This window comes from Micropterus salmoides, unplaced genomic scaffold (genome assembly GCF_014851395.1).
Source record: "Micropterus salmoides isolate LMB-PRFRI ecotype aquatic unplaced genomic scaffold, ASM1485139v1 Ms_hic_scaffold_9, whole genome shotgun sequence".
NCBI lineage: Eukaryota > Metazoa > Chordata > Actinopteri > Centrarchiformes > Centrarchidae > Micropterus > Micropterus salmoides.
This window is the reverse complement of record NW_024044681.1, coordinates 33,077,188-33,093,400: the sequence shown is the minus strand read 5'-3', so window position 1 is coordinate 33,093,400 and position 16,213 is coordinate 33,077,188. Positions and strand designations below refer to the sequence as shown.

General features: G+C 37.5%; 1 pseudogene; it reads left to right on the top strand.

Annotated features, from left to right (window-relative positions):
• The first annotated feature begins 3,771 nt into the window (after window positions 1-3,771).
• Window positions 3,772-14,218, top strand: LOC119895697 (annotated as a pseudogene).
• Window positions 14,219-16,213: the final 1,995 nt, after the last annotated feature.

The following is a 16,213-nucleotide window of genomic DNA, read 5'->3' as shown; positions in this document are numbered from 1 at the left end:
TTTAAATAACTAAATTACTAATCAGTCAAATTAAACATATATAAAGTCTTATCGGTATGTTAGAATTGTTCATTCCTGTTTTCTTTATCCAGGACTATCTGTCTCAGTTTTTCTCTGATGTGGGTGTCAGAGCCCCAGGCAGTGTCTGGAGCTGCTCTATAGACTCCTTTGAAGACACTCAGAAAAATGCAGGATTTCTTTGGCCTGGAGGTGATGTGACCAGATGTGGCCACTTTGACGTCAGTGGGACAAGACTATGATCACATAAAGGTTCTACACAAGATCTCCATGTCTGAACAAAGACCAAGGCGGTAGTTGCTCAACATGTCTTGTCCTCAACCTATATAACTGCTTCCTCCAGCACAGTGCATGTGGAAACTTTAAAGTTTTAGGAATTCTGAATGTTACGGTGTTATAGACAAAGGAAAAAATCTAGCACCACACCAGCATCGTGCACCACTGTGACAAAAAAACACAAATGTATGCAAATAATAATCAAAATGTGAAAGGAAAATAAAAATATATAAATAAAAATGATAGTGATTGCGCATTTTCTCAACAAGACTAACATTTATGTGGCCAGACACTTGGAATAAGTGATAAAGGACATTAAAAATACATTTTTATTCCCCTAATACCCATGCACCATCCGTTCATAAAAGTGCTACCCCAAGATCATGGCTGAGTGCAGGGAGCCCACAGGCAGGAGGGGGGGGGTGTGAGAAGAAAAGAAGAACAAAACTGCTACTGATTAGTCAAATATATTGGCCATATGGAATTTAGTAGTGCAGTGTACTGAGACTGTTGACAGTTAACAGTTGCTAATTAGCACTAAACACAAAAGTACAGCTGAGGCTGATGGGGATGTCAGAAATCGAAGTATTGGACGAATTTTGGCCAACCTAAGGCACACCTGTGCAATATCCATGCAGTCTGATCAGCATCTTGATATGTCACACCTGTGAGGTGGATGGATTATTTTAGCAAAGGAGAAGTGCTCACTAACACAGATTATAATTTGAGAGAAATAGGCCTTTTGTGTCCATAGAGAAAGTCTTAGATCTTTGAGTTCAGCTCATGATGAATGGGGGCAAAAACATTTATTCAGGTTGCGTCGCATTTACACATGTGTTGCGTTTATAATTTATTCTATTTATTAATTAACAATTATTTATTTTTTATTAGTTCCTAAATTTATGACTTTAATGGTCTGAATTACACCATTGTATCTTTAGCCCCAATAACAAAGTCATTCATAAACTAAAATGACGAACGTCAATGAGGCTCTACTGATATATCCACAACTGTGGTTGCACCAATTCCACCATTTCCCTGAAAATTCTGAGAGCTAAACTTGCCTGCATTATGCACTTTCCCAGACCTTTTTGCACCAATTAGTTTTTTGAACCCCAAAATATATGATGGCGGGTGGTGATGGCACATAGATAAGATGCTTGCATTTGGTGTGGGAGACCTGGGTTCATTTCCCACTGTGAGACATCCACCATTGTGTCCCTGAGCAAGACAAGAGACTTAACCCCTAGTTGGTCCAGAGGCCTGTGACCTCTGACATGTATAGCAATTGTAAGTCGGTTTGGATAAAAGCGTCAGCTAAACGAATGAATGTAATGAATAATAGGGCCCAGGTTTAAAAACCTCAAAATTTCCCTTTAATTAGATTGTTTAGCATGGCTTATGAAACTGCACTAAAAAGGTCTGTATCAGTGGTGGTATTAGTCCACATCAGACTGAGCTGTCTTTTGCATGTGATAATAGTAGTAGAGGCTACAAATGAGGCTCCATGGTTTCTTGCAATGTCAGATGGTAAAAGGAATGACTAATCACTTCATGTCCAATAAAGCAAAAGATAAAATACGTTTAAATTAGCAGTCAACAAAATGCATGATGGAAAATGCAGAGGCCCCAGTGGCCAGGAGATAACTGAAGGAAAGCACTTCATGTAGCTTCATGATGATGGTGCTGTGTACCCTCAGTGCGCAGTACAATGTTGTAATAATGGCATTTGTACCTTATACCAAAGTACAGTTTTGTAGTGTGTTCGATTTTAATGTTGATGTTAGAAATGTTTTTTATGTTTTGTGTGTGTGTGTGTGTGTATTAATATATTACATATCTTGTATATGTATTGCATGTGACCTACATTTCTTCTAAAGACACCTGACAAAATGCAAAATGTATTTTATAGTTCTACCTTTGCATCATCTTTTTGTCACAGATTTATTTTTATAATTAAAATAATTGTATTGCTATTGTTGTATTGTTGTGTATTGTTTTATTGCAACAACACATTTGTTCTCTCAAAGTGTCTTGACGTTGACATATCATAGTGTCATTATTAACACATTGCATCAGACTTTCCTCTCAGGTAACAGTGAACAAAAGGTAGCTTTCCAGTAACATTGAGGTACAAAGTTGTTTTAGATTAATAGAGACAAATCTGGATGGGAATTCACCCACCTGCCTCAAGCCTTTTATTTTCTATGTAGTGCAGCACCCATTAATAGAATAAACTGACTTGACTTGATACTGACTAATGTTTTTCATAAACTGTGTAAGTTACAGTTGAGAAGATAATTAAGCCAAAATGAATACTATTCTTGTGAGCAATCCCTAACCTGTCAGAACTTGGATGGATGGTAACAGAGCTTTTGCTCGTGATGACGTGACACAACACGCCTGTGTTTGATCGCAATTCACATCACTGTTTCACCAGAAGCAACAACAGTGTGAGAAGAGACTTTGTGAGTCAAAAGTCAGACTACTGATGTGACTTGGAAGAATCTGAGGGTCAGGTGGTCACTAACACTCACAAAAACACACCTAAGCAAAGTACTAACATAAATTGCCAAACACACATGAAATGGCAAGCACTGTTAAACTACATTGTCACATACATATGTTTAAGAATGAAGCAAAACACGGATAAAGAAGAAGTTGTTGACTCCCTAATCATCATTCATTTTACATTATAGTCCAATATTTAAGTATCTAATATTTAAAAAAATAAAAAAATTTTAGCCGTTACCTCTGCAGAGAGGGTTACATTTTTGCTCTTGTTTAGTTGTTCATCCAATATTTGTTATTATTTTAATTTCACTGCTTTACAGGTTTTAATTAAATTATTAGATGATCCCAGGAACAAATTATCTTTATTAAAGGCTGACAAAAAACATCATCATATGGTCCATTTTGTAGCAGTTCTAGAGCTTTCAATCACATCACAAAAGCGTCTTTAGCAGAAGGAATTTTGTCACTAAGAATAATTTCTATATTTTTAAATCTGGATCCAGGTCCAAATATAAAATGTCAGTTTTTTATAAATATACTTGTTGCTTGTGTTCATTTTTGTTTTAGGAAACAAATGTTTAAGATGCCCCAACTAGCAACAATGTTTCCATGAGCAAGAACTGTTGGAAAACAACAACAACAGCAACTAAAACAATAATAAAACAATAATAATATTGTTATGTTTTATATTATTATTATTATTATATTATTATTATTATTATTTATTGACACAATTATTTATTATTATTATTATTATTATTATTATTATTATTAGAAAAACACATTTAAAAACTAAACCTCTATGTGAATCTGAAAAAAGAGTTAAACAAGTAGTACTTTTTATGGCAGATTTATGACATTCTTCAGGTCTTTATTTCATAAAACAAAATCCCAAGCATTGTCTGTTACATGTAATAATCCTACATGCGTCATATCATCATAATTACAGTATCTTGTTTTGGGAAACTTTTTTGTTGTATGAGCAATCAAAGCCAGACTTCCTCTCTTATCCATAAAAGGAATACTGAGTCACTGACTCAAGGTGGTCATTGCTCAACATGCCCTGTCCTCAGCCTTTATAACCGCTGCTTCCAGCACAGAAACACCAGTTGAATTCAACAAACCATGAAGACTTTCAAACTCTGCATTCTACTAAGCCTGGCAGTCGCAGTTTACTGCGTGCCAGTACCGTAGGTTACTGTGCAAGATGTATGTTTGCTCTGCCTTTTGATGCAATTATTCTGACTTGAATTTCAGTACATGTGGAGACCTTAATCTTCTATGAATCCTCAATATTACAGACAAAGGAAAAGAGTTAGCTGCTTAATCTCTGCAGTAAATAGTTAATTATAATATAAATAATAATTTACCGGGACGCTGGATGCTAAAATCTTAGAGATGATGAAGAAGACCCGCCGTGGTGTCAACATTGCCAGCTGAAAAAAATGCCTACGCTCAGAACAGACCAGACCCAAGTTTCATTCCATGACTATTAAGCGCTAATATGCGCTCCCATGCACGGAGGCCACAGCAGGAATAGACAGCATTGTGTTTATTAAGCAAATTGGTTGATGTGCACTTTCTAGAGAATGACGGGCAACAAAAATGCTTAAGATTTCCTGTAACATCTCCTTCTGAGCACTAAGAATGCCAGCCAGCATGTACAAATATCTGCTGCACCTCCAGAGTGGAGAGTAGCTTTTTCCCCCAAGCTATGAGACTTCTAAATTCGTATTCGTATTAATTCTAAGCACTGCTCCATACAATATAGTTTACCATTTTATGATTGTTGTATACTGTAAATTGTCTGCTATGTAGCAGAAACGCAAACTGCATTCCATTTTACAACCCTGTTGCAATATGACGATTAAATCTACCTTGAACATTGAAATCAATGTTTCATATCACATTCCTGTTTAACAGCACTTTACATTCTGCTGTGTGAGTGTTTGGGTGTGTATGTAGAAGCATTTCACTTGTATGTGTATGAGGCTTTCAATATGGTATGTGAATGTGTTTGGTTTCATATGTTTTTGTAGGAGGAACAGAACATGTATATGAATTGTAATTCTGTATAATTTCCCGGCCCCTCATAGTCAAACATCAAGCAAGCATAACAATAAATGACACAAAAGGCCAACTAAGAAGTTATAAATGACCAGTGCAACAGCAATAAGGCCATCTCAGCATCCTTTCCACTCTTTTAGCTCATGCCAATGAGTGAAAGCCAGTCCAATATTTACTCTTGTCTGCTCTCTTGCTTGGTTGTCCTCCCTTTTTTCTCTTTCTCTTCATTTTCTCAGACAATGTCTTCTTTGGTCTCTTCGCAGCCTCTGCCAAGATTTCCACAGCGAGAATACCGAGCTAGCTTCTTATAGCTAGCTTGCCGACGAGTCTTTGTTGATGTCTGATGTTGTGCCGTAAATCATAACACTGTTCTCGAGATAGAAATCCTGCCCGGAGTCTCCATCCTACATTGTGCCTAGAAAAGCTTCACTGATAGCGCCATATTAGAAGTCAGTGCACCATAACAATGATTTTGAGCTTGTTCTTTTAAGATAAAAATACTACATAATGTTGCTTTAATTTAGTCATGTAAACTATACTGAACTATCAATTTGGGACTGTGATTAATAATTAAATGACTAACTGTAACCAAAATCACCACCAGTAGTTAGTAGGTTGAAGGATTTGGGGTTCCACATAGAGGAAATTCTGTAACATTAAAGAAAGCAGCATGTATCCCCATAGGGCCCGACCTGACCTCCCTGAGGCCCTAAGCAAGATTCTGCTAACTTTATTAATTAATTACTTTACTTATTACTGGGTATTACAAGTAGTCACATTACTCGTTACGTTATAATTACTTTCAACCATAGCACTCCATCCTTAAAAGTGACGGAAACCTGTTCAGCAGCACATTTAAGAAATGAATCTACTTTACTGGAACAATAATTTTCCTGATGAGTCAACAACCAGCCGAACTGCAGCCTTTCAGACCAGAGGATGCTGTATCATATAGACATGGATATAGGCTATTTAAAAATATTAAAAAGCAAAGCAGATCTCTCATGATTTTTACAGTACATAACGTTTCTTAACGTCACTGGCTGAAATGGAAAAACAAAGCCGGTCCCTCTCAGCTTTTTAAACTGATTGCGTATTCATAACAGCAGGAGTAGGATTTTTTCAAAACATTTAACGTTTTTTAATGCCTCTGTCCGAAATTAAAATAATCAAGTGTCTCGACTTTTGAACTAACGTTACTGTTTTGCACATGCATCTATAAGAGAAGTATTCAGTGCTTTTACAAAACACAAAACGTTGATTAACGCCACTCTGTCCTGCCGAGTGGATGCATCACTGGCAGTACGTTGCTTCAATACAAAATTGTTTGCGGTTTAAAGCTCACTGACCCGCCCTTCTCTGATACTGATTGGCTAGTAGTTCTTAACTAGGAACTGGATGTGTGAAACCTCCCAACAAAGATCATGTAGAGACAAGATGTATCACTCCATAGCTAAAACGAAGCCTTCAACACAGGGTAAAAAGAGGAGCTGCAGCAATGTGCAGTATGAAAGAAAATATGGTGTTTTTTGAAAATGACAACCCTTAAATAAGACTTTGAACCTGAAAATGAGCATTAACCACCTTTTTAAAGTATTCATGTTGCTATATTTATTAGGATTAGGATTCAGAGGCAGCTGCAACAACATCTAAAAGCAGTTATTTTTTCAGCGTTGACTTATACCTTGGGAATGATGAATGCTTAAACAAACATTAAGAAAATAATGTTATTTTTTAGGATACAGTGTATTTTGCGAAAAAAGAGGGTTGAAATGTGGTGAGCAGGGTTGGGGAGTAACGGATTACGTGTAACTGCGTTACATATTTAGGATATAAAAATGAAGTGACTGTATTCCGTTACAGTACAGAAAAAAAAAAAGATGTGCCCAGATTACAGGTACATTTTGTAAAAACAGGGATTATACATATGGATTAGCATAAAGCATAAAGTTTCCATGAAACGGAAAGCGGAGTGCTATTGATGTGTTTCCTGTAAAAACACAAACTAGGGAGGGATTTGTCAGATATTGATCAGCGTGTAGCCAGTAGCTGAATGTGGTTACGCTCCCCTGTCTCTGTGCAGACGTGTTAAGGGAGGTGGGTGGAGAATAAAGGAAGAACAAAACTACTCGAGATTAGTCAAATATATTAGCCATTTGAAATTTAGTAGTGAAGTGTACTGAGACTTCAGCATGTCTAATGTTTACCATGTTCACCATATTAGTTTAGCATGTTAACAGTTGCTAATTAGCACTAAACACAAAAGTACAGCTGAGGCTGATGGGGATGTGGTCAGAAACCAATGAAAAATTTAGGTTCATGGTTCAGTCAGATGAAGTCTTTTTTAACCTTTTCTTTCTTTCTCAGTTTGGTGTATTTAGTCCCATGACACCATTTGCGTGCTCATCAGTTAGTTCTGCAATCTTAATACCACTGCCAGTTATTTTTAGTAAATCTATGAGATTACAGTTTCTGCGCACTAAGGGCTTTGTAGGTATTAACCCAAAATTCTAACATGCTCACAATGTCAATGCTAAGATCTTGGTGTATAGTACTAATGTTTATTGTTAATGTACACCCACCCTAGGTTCTGCTCAAGGTTTCTACCTGTTAAAAGGGAGTTTTTTTCTTGCCATTGTCGCAAAGTGCTTGCTCATGGTAGGATAATTATTTTTGAACATATTTTGCTGTTTTTGTTACAGTACATTAACCAGCTGTAGCCTACATATAACCTAATGTGTTTTAGTTGGTATACTCTGCATATATACATTACATTCATTTAGCTGACACTTTTATCCAAAGCTACTTACAAATGCTATATATGTCAGCCACTAGGGGTTAAGCGTCTTGCTCAGGGACACATTGGTGTCTTACAGTAGATTTGAACTGGGGTCTCTCACTGGGGTCTCTCACACTAAAGGCATGTGTCTTATCCACTGCCCCATCACCACCCCTACTTACCACATCCTTGCATTTGCACTCTCCATTCTCTAACTCTGTCTAATTCTCTTCTATACCTTTTTTATATATTCACATATCGTGTAATAACAATACTGTACTCTCGGAGAAACCAGAGATGGGGACTCGAGTTAGAGACTCTGAGTGCGATTTAAATCGCACACACAGTGACTTCAGACTCGACTTGAGACTCGTCCTCAAAAGACTTGTAATCTGTAAATGAAAAACAGGTTAGTTACAGAATTCCTTATAGCTATGCAGTTTTATTAGCAACCTGGATTGAACACAGCAGGTGATACAGCATTCGTAATAACCACGAGAGACTTGAGATTTGACTTGGACTCTAGCTCAAAGTCTTGAGACTTGACTTGGACTCCAGCTCAAAGACTTGTGAGCATCTCTGGGAGAAACGGAACCATAAGATCTGGCTACCTTTAAAGAGCAGTAATTCCCATCACTAGCAAACTGACACTTTCCCTGAGAACCACAAGCAACAAAATCCCTTCGCACCAAGAGAACTGACCTCCACCTCTGACAACAAGTGTAACAGGTGTTTTTGAAGGCATGAATATTAGAGACGGGCCTGTGTTCAAATTTCTTTAGTGCATTTGCTCATATCCAGTGTGAAACCAATGTTCACATCTTCTCCAGTTTGCCTGGAAAGTGCTGTCATATTCTTTGCTTTCTGATATGTGCTTTCATGATCATTGCTTTTGTTAACTGCTACATCTTCCTGGTCTTCTTCATCATTGCTGACATGATCAAGTGTTTCTGGTCAGATTATTATACCTGTGGAACCCTAGTCCCTGGTATGTCATGCATATGACTTACAAGGGAGGTGATCTTATTTTATTGTTAACTCATCTTCTATTTTCATCATTGCTGGTCATGGCAAACCTTACCAATTATTTCTTGTCATTTCAGGCTAATGTGACCTCATTGGTAGCATTATGCGTACTAAAATATGTCACGACGGGGTCTAATTGAAACGTTACTTTGTTGAAATTTTGTAGGAGGCGGTAGTGAGGCATTTATTACACCCATGGCCCAGAACTATATCATACCATATCAGCAAAATACACCCTTTCAACATGCGAGCTAAATTTAATACATTAGTATCACTAGCTTTTTTAAAAGTCATTAGGGAGCGCTATAGAACCGATTCGCCTTCTGCCAAGCCCAAGAGTGACATCACATCGGAATATGTACCTTCGGTGCAATGTTTTGTGACTTTTTGAGCAACCTGAAGGCCATAAACGTGTTTTTAAGAACTGACATTTGCGCAGGAAATCCAAAATGTTCCTGTTGAGCAAAATCTCTTGAAACGCGTCCTTTTAGAGTCCCCAAAATCTCGTGGACATTTGGGGGCACTATAGAGATCCCTTGCCATGCCCTGGCCCAATCACTGCAGAACTTGCGATTTTCTCCTGTCCTAGCGTGTGTGAAATGTGAGATAAAATGTTTGAGTTTTCAGGCATCCTAATCCATTAAAAAATGCATTCTATGGGCAAACAATAATCTTCTCAAAAACAATAGGTTCCTCGCACTTTCATTGCTAAGAGTCGTTGGCCCTGGCACTTTTGTACTTGGTCCCTGATAATTCATACAATTTTAGTGTAAGTTTGTGCCATAAAATGGAAAACAAATATTGTAATTTATCTAATATATTTAATGCAGCCAAATGAGCAGAGAATCCAGTTTGTGTGTGTGTGGGTGGAAGTATACATCATGCATTACCCACATTATGTCTAAAATAGACTGGTCATTGATGAATAATATAGAGCGGGTGGTTAAAAGTGGTAACACTAGCATGTAAAACAGTGTTACAATACAACATTGTAACAGTAAAGTTAATAATGTCCCATAAAATAGATAAACATCTATTGTCCTGGAAACAGAAATGATTGTTTTTCATGTATTTATTTGAGCTTTGTGTGTTTTCTGACGATTTGATGTTACAAATTGTGTGTTTAAAAGTTTCATGTGTGTTCAAAACACTATTCCATAATCCACTTTTTAAAAAGTAGATTTTACAACATGTGAAACGTGTTTTGTTTATGCAGCACAGATGTCATGCTCAATTACTCACAGCTTTTAAAGTAAGGACCTTTTAATTCATGACAGCCTTAAAAAAAAAAAAAAAAAAAATATATATATATATATATATATATATATATATATATATATATATATATCACTCAGAATATAACCTTAAGCAAGTCATGAAGAAATTAGAAAATATGTTCAAAATAAAATATTAAAATAAAATAGAAACAAGTATTCAGTGACAGTACCTTGGAAAACTCCTGTTTAATTACTCAAAGACAATACTGTATCTATGAATATTAAGCACTGATTAAAATTAGTGTATTACTTATTACTTATAGATACGAGTTTAAAGATTACTTGTGTCAGATATGGTTATTGCCATCTTCGTATACACTTAACTTAATTTATTAATCAAGTTAAGATCAATATTTGATTTTAAAATATGTTGTTTCTGTATGTACATGTCATGTGTCATAACATCATAATTACAGTGTATTACGTTTTGGGGATTTTTGTTTGGTTGGTGGCTGAGCAATCAAAGACAATCTTCTGTTGTCATCCATAAATGGGTAAAATAAAGTCACTGACTCAAGAAGGAAGTTGCTCAACACTCCCCAACACAGCCGTTCCTCAGCCTATATAACAACTGACTCCAGCACAGAAACACAAATCTCATTCACCGAGGAAGCATGAAGTCTTGCAGTCTGTGCATCGTGCTAAGTTTGGCAGTAGCAGTTTACTGCGGGCCAGTATCACAAGTTGCTGTGCAAGATGAACGTTTTGCAGAGGTAAGTGTTTGCTTTGTCTTGTCATGCATTTAAAATGTGTTCAAGATGCGCTTTTTGGAAACATTCATTATTCCACAAATCCTAAACACCATAACTGACTACAAGGTATTATAATCTCATCTTCTTTTGCAGAGCTACCTGAAGAAATTCTTCAACCTAACAGAGGAGACAGGTCCAACTGTCAGACGGGGGATCAGCCCAGTGAGCAATAAGCTTAGAGAGATGCAGCGATTCTTTGGTCTCCAGATCACTGGGAGGCTGGATGCTGATACCTTAGAGATGATGAAGAAGCCCCGCTGTGGCGTTCCAGACGTCAACATGGCCAGTTTCTCCACTTTTGGAAATAACCTCAAGTGGACTAAGAACAGCCTCACCTACAGGTGAATGATCTGAAGAGAGAAAGTGTGTGAAACAGTAATTGTAGGAAGTCTATCAAATAATGTTCTTGACTATTTTTCTGTCCTACAGGATAGTGAACTACACACCTGACATGTCAGTGTCAGAGGTCGATGACTCCATAGAGAAGGCACTGCAGGTTTGGGCCAAAGTCACTCCTCTGAGATTCACAAGAATCTACAGTGGCACCGCTGACATCATGATCTCCTTTGGCCGCCTACGTGAGTACAAAATAACTTTTCCTTTGTCTTAAATCTCATTGGAAAGCTAAATAGTCATAGCAAGAAGTTATCTGAAAACCCAGTTCGGATGTGCTGTTTAACACATGAGTTTGGTTAATAGCTTGTTGCTGCAGTGTATGTGGTTTGCAAAGCTTCAAGTGAATTTGTTCTTGCTAACAGAGCATGGTGATTATTACCCCTTTGATGGTCCTGGAAACACTCTTGCCCATGCCTTCGCCCCAGGACCTGGAATTGGAGGAGATGCTCATTTTGATGAAGATGAGAGGTTCACTTTCCGCTCAAACAATGGTGAGTTTGTTATTTATGCTCTGCGTGGGACAGTGGTGGAAAGTAACTGCGTACATTTACTCCACTGTTCTTGAGGTGCTTTAGTTGACTATTTCCATTTTGTGCTACTATAGAAATTAATTTTTATTTTACTTCATTTTACTCCACTACATTTGTTGTAGTTGTAACTATAGTTGCAGTTAGTAGAAAATTTTATTGAATTGGATCTGAACCTTTCTGGCTTTACATGTGTTGCTGGGGATTCTTGTCTTGTTTCAGATGTGAGTTGTTGGCAATTTCACCAAAGAAACATTTACCCCCTAAACCTCTGATGTAGTTTAATTTAAATATCTGTTTAAACGCTCTATACTATAAATATATTTCAGAAAAAACAAAGATCAGAGTAGAGTCCATAAATTATTCCAAATTTGTGTAGCAGAACTCTTTTTCTATTCCTCTCCCTTTGATCGTATCATGATAAATCATTAGATTTATCTTGTGACCATTAGTAGGAGGCCGACCCCTAGGTTGGGAACCACTGGACTAAACTGCCTGTATAACTGTATATAATTAGTGGGAGTTGACTCTAGTGGTTAAAAACTAGCTCAAACAAAGACAAAAATAAAATGCTGGTAACACTTCCATTCATCAGTATTAACAATCTATTATTGTTGTATTCAATAACATCAGTCACAGTTGATATCTTTCTGCTGAAATAGTGATTTTCGAAGTTTAGTTTTATTTTCCACCACTGGCATGGGAGAAATTTTAAAGAATAACGCCATTGTGTGTATTTGACATGAAAATGTAATCTAGAACAACTCTACCTGTACATGTTTCTGCTGTAGGCTACATCCTCTTTTTGGTGGCTGCCCATGAGTTTGGCCACTCCCTGGGCTTGTCTCACTCTAATGATCCTGGTGCTCTCATGTACCCAACGTACTCATACAGAAACCCCAACACCTTTGTTCTGCCGCGAGATGATGTCAACGGCATTCAGTCTCTCTATGGTCAGTACTAGCTAGCTGGATCATCCATGCTTGTTTATATAAGTTTGTTGCAATGAGATGCTGACTTTATTTAACCTTCAGGTCCAAACCCTGACAAGGACCCTGTTAATCCTGGACCTGAGCCTCCAACCACCCCTGATGCCTGTGATCCAACCATGGTCTTGGACGCTGTCACCACCCTGCGAGGAGAGATGCTCTTCTTCAAAGACAGGTATCAGACATACTGTATGGTAGAATTCTAATGTTAATAATCCAAATTCTGATTAGCATTATGATTTCTCAAAATAAATGCCTGGCTTATGTACAAAATATTCTTGTGTGTACTTAGTTTCTTCTGGCGTAGCTACTCCCAGAGTGCAACACCACAGCAAATTCTCATCACAAACTTCTGGCCCAGTGCCCCCGTCAACATCGACGCTGCTTATGAAAGCCAACAATCAGACAGCGTCTTACTCTTCAAAGGTACTGTACTTGTTCTCTGTATCTACCTAAAGGTCCTGTTCTGACTACATTATTTACTTTTAAATTTACATACTAAACAGTAATTTCTTTTCATCTCTACACAGATCAGAAAGTGTGGGCTTTCAGTGGCTATGATCCTGTACCTGGCTATCCTAAAAGTCTTACCAGTTTTGGACTGCCAGGAAATGTGAGGAAAATCGATGCAGCGCTCTATGATGAGAAATCTGGAAAGACTCTGTTCTTTGTAGGCAACTATTACTACAGGTGTGTTCAAAGTATAAATTTCTGATTTCAGTATGAGCTGCTCTTTACCTTTCACCCTTCTTGAATGTATCTAATTACTGTCTGTTACTTCAGTTATGATGAGGCCAAAAGGACTATGGACCAGGGATTCCCCAAGCGTGTGGCTCAGACCTTCCCTGGCCTGACCAGAAAGGTGACTGCAGCTTTCCAGCACAGAGGTGAGTAGCTTTTAAAGTTGATCTGGGTTTTCTAAGTCAAGTCTGATATGAGATATTCAGCCTTCTGACAAATGGATGAATGCTGAGAGTTACATGATGATTATTACTCTCATGTCTGTTGAACATACAACCAGGAGACATTTAGTTTAGCTTGGCATAAAACAGCCTTGAAATACAATACCTCTATCCAAAGGTAACAAAACCACGCCAGCCGTAAAGATCACTAATTACCACATTACGTTATTTTTAATCAGTGATAAAACCAAAGTGTAAAAAAGTGCTAACCACCTCCTAGTACCAGCTTCATATTTAGCATGCAGATGTGAGAGTGGTATTGATCTTCTCATCTAACCTGGCATATATTAAATAAGTGTATTTCCCACAATGCTTCCATTTAGCTAGCCATAGAAACTAACATTGAGTCTCTGTTCTGCAGGTTTTGCTTACATCTACAGTGGACCCTACATGTTTACATACAGCCTGAGGACGAGGAGGTTGTACCGTGTGCTGAGGAACAGCTACTTCTTGCCCTGCAATAACTTCTAGGCTAAGTTGTTTATGCAGCCACCCTGAATGAATGTAAACTAACTAGTACATATTAAATATTCATATGACTCAAAATGTAAAATTTTATACATTTAATTATATCACATTTAGTGCTGTAAACAAACAGTATTTAAAGAATGTATTAATAAAATGTGACATTTAAATTTTTTGCCTACGCGTCTGTTATCTGTTGACACAACGCCCAGAAAGGCCGATTACAAAAGAGGTTTATCATCATCAAAGTTGCAAGAACAAGTATTAAATTAAATAAACTACAAGAGGTCCCATAAATCAACCCTGAACAACACATAATGACCCAAACAACAGAATAACAGGTCTGATGGGCTGGCCAAAATTAACAAAAGAAATGGAAGCCATCTAGATGAACCCACAAAGGGCCACAGGATATCTCTCTACCCTAAACCAACCTTAAACTAAACCTAAGCAAACTGAAATAAAGCCATAAAAACAGGACTACCAGACCCATCAGCACACAAAAAATACAAACAAATTCAAACAAGATTCTTCATCACACAGATGAAGAGGATCTTTTCAAAGAGCAGTTGCTACGTAAATCAGGCACTTAAAGGACCAATGTGTAAGATTTATGAAAGATGGCAGAAATCAAATATATTCATGGTTATGTTATATTAGTGCATAAATGCCTGAAAATAAAAATTGTTGTGTTTTTGTTACCTTAGAATGAGTTCATCGTTAGTGTAAAAGTGTTTATTCCAGATATATGGAGCATAAAAACTGGATGCTGCTCCTCCAGGTTTAGTTTTGACCCTGGGTACAGAAAACAGACATATACCAGGTGACCTGAGAGGTCTGGACGGTTCGTAACGTAGCAGATCAGCAATGTAGTTTGGCCCAAAACCATTCAGTGCTTTATAAATCAACAACAGTATTTTGAAATCAATTCTCTGACAGACAGGAAGCCAGTGTAAAGACCTCAGAACTGGACTGATGTGAGCCACATTTTTGGTCTTAGTGAGGACTAAAGCAGCAGCGTTCTGAAGTTGTAAAGACAACGTTACAGTAGTCGAGTCAACTGGAGATAAACGCATGGACAGTTTTTCCAGGTCCTGCTGAGACATAAGTCCTTTAATCCATGATATATTCTTCAGGCTGACTTTGTAATCGTCTTAAGTGTAATTTACACTTCTGCTACGCAGAGGCTACGCCGTTGCCTGACGTGCTCCTCCTCAAAAATGTAACTACACGTCGAGTTGACACGGACCATAAGCACTGTGATTGGTCTCTGGTGATATGTAACCATGTATGTAAATCTGTGTGTCATTGCATATTTATGGTAAATTATTTTGTTGTTTTTCATAATCTGAGACAGTGGAAGCATGTACTAGATGTTAAACAGAAGAGGCCCCAATATGATAATAAACACAAACGGAGATATCTGTTTTTGCAAAAGAATGCAGTGCAATTTATTCTCATAAATACGGTTCCCCCTTTTCTCCGGTGCATAAGCGTGTAAGTGCGTGTATTACCCACCAAACATGCTTCACACTTGGGTATATTTCTTTTTGTAGTTTTTTTGTCAGAATTTGCAGTCCTTTTTTTAATGCAGTCAGTACGTATTAATATTAATGAGCGGCGTTTAAAGGGTCTGGCAAGGAGCTTGCTCACATACGCCACATTTCAAGTTGATTGTGATTGATAAAGGGAAATCATCTTAGGACGGGTGTGCGTTTTATAAATTTGATTTTTTTTACGCCTGTGTTTTGGATGTACGCAACCTTTAAGAGTCTTTTTCTACGTACAGTTTTATAATTGAGACCCCAGATCAAGCAGACTAAATAACTGAATGAAAGGCTAACTCCAAACATGATAAGGAAACGGACTGAAACAAGTATCAAGAACACAAAACTCAAATCCGAAAGACAGCTCAGACCAGGATCATGACATATTTATAATTTTACAGAATACATTTACCTTAATGTTATCATAAAATGACGTCGAAAAAACGTCTAAGATGATGATTACAATATAATTAATATTAACTCACAAACATAACTCAGTTGTTATAGCTGTTAAGCTGTTGTGAAGTGGTTGGTGAGTAAAGTTGGACAGGATGATAAGCAATCTGTGGCATCTACAAATACTCCACAACCTTTCAGAGGGACACGACAAGCTTGTCT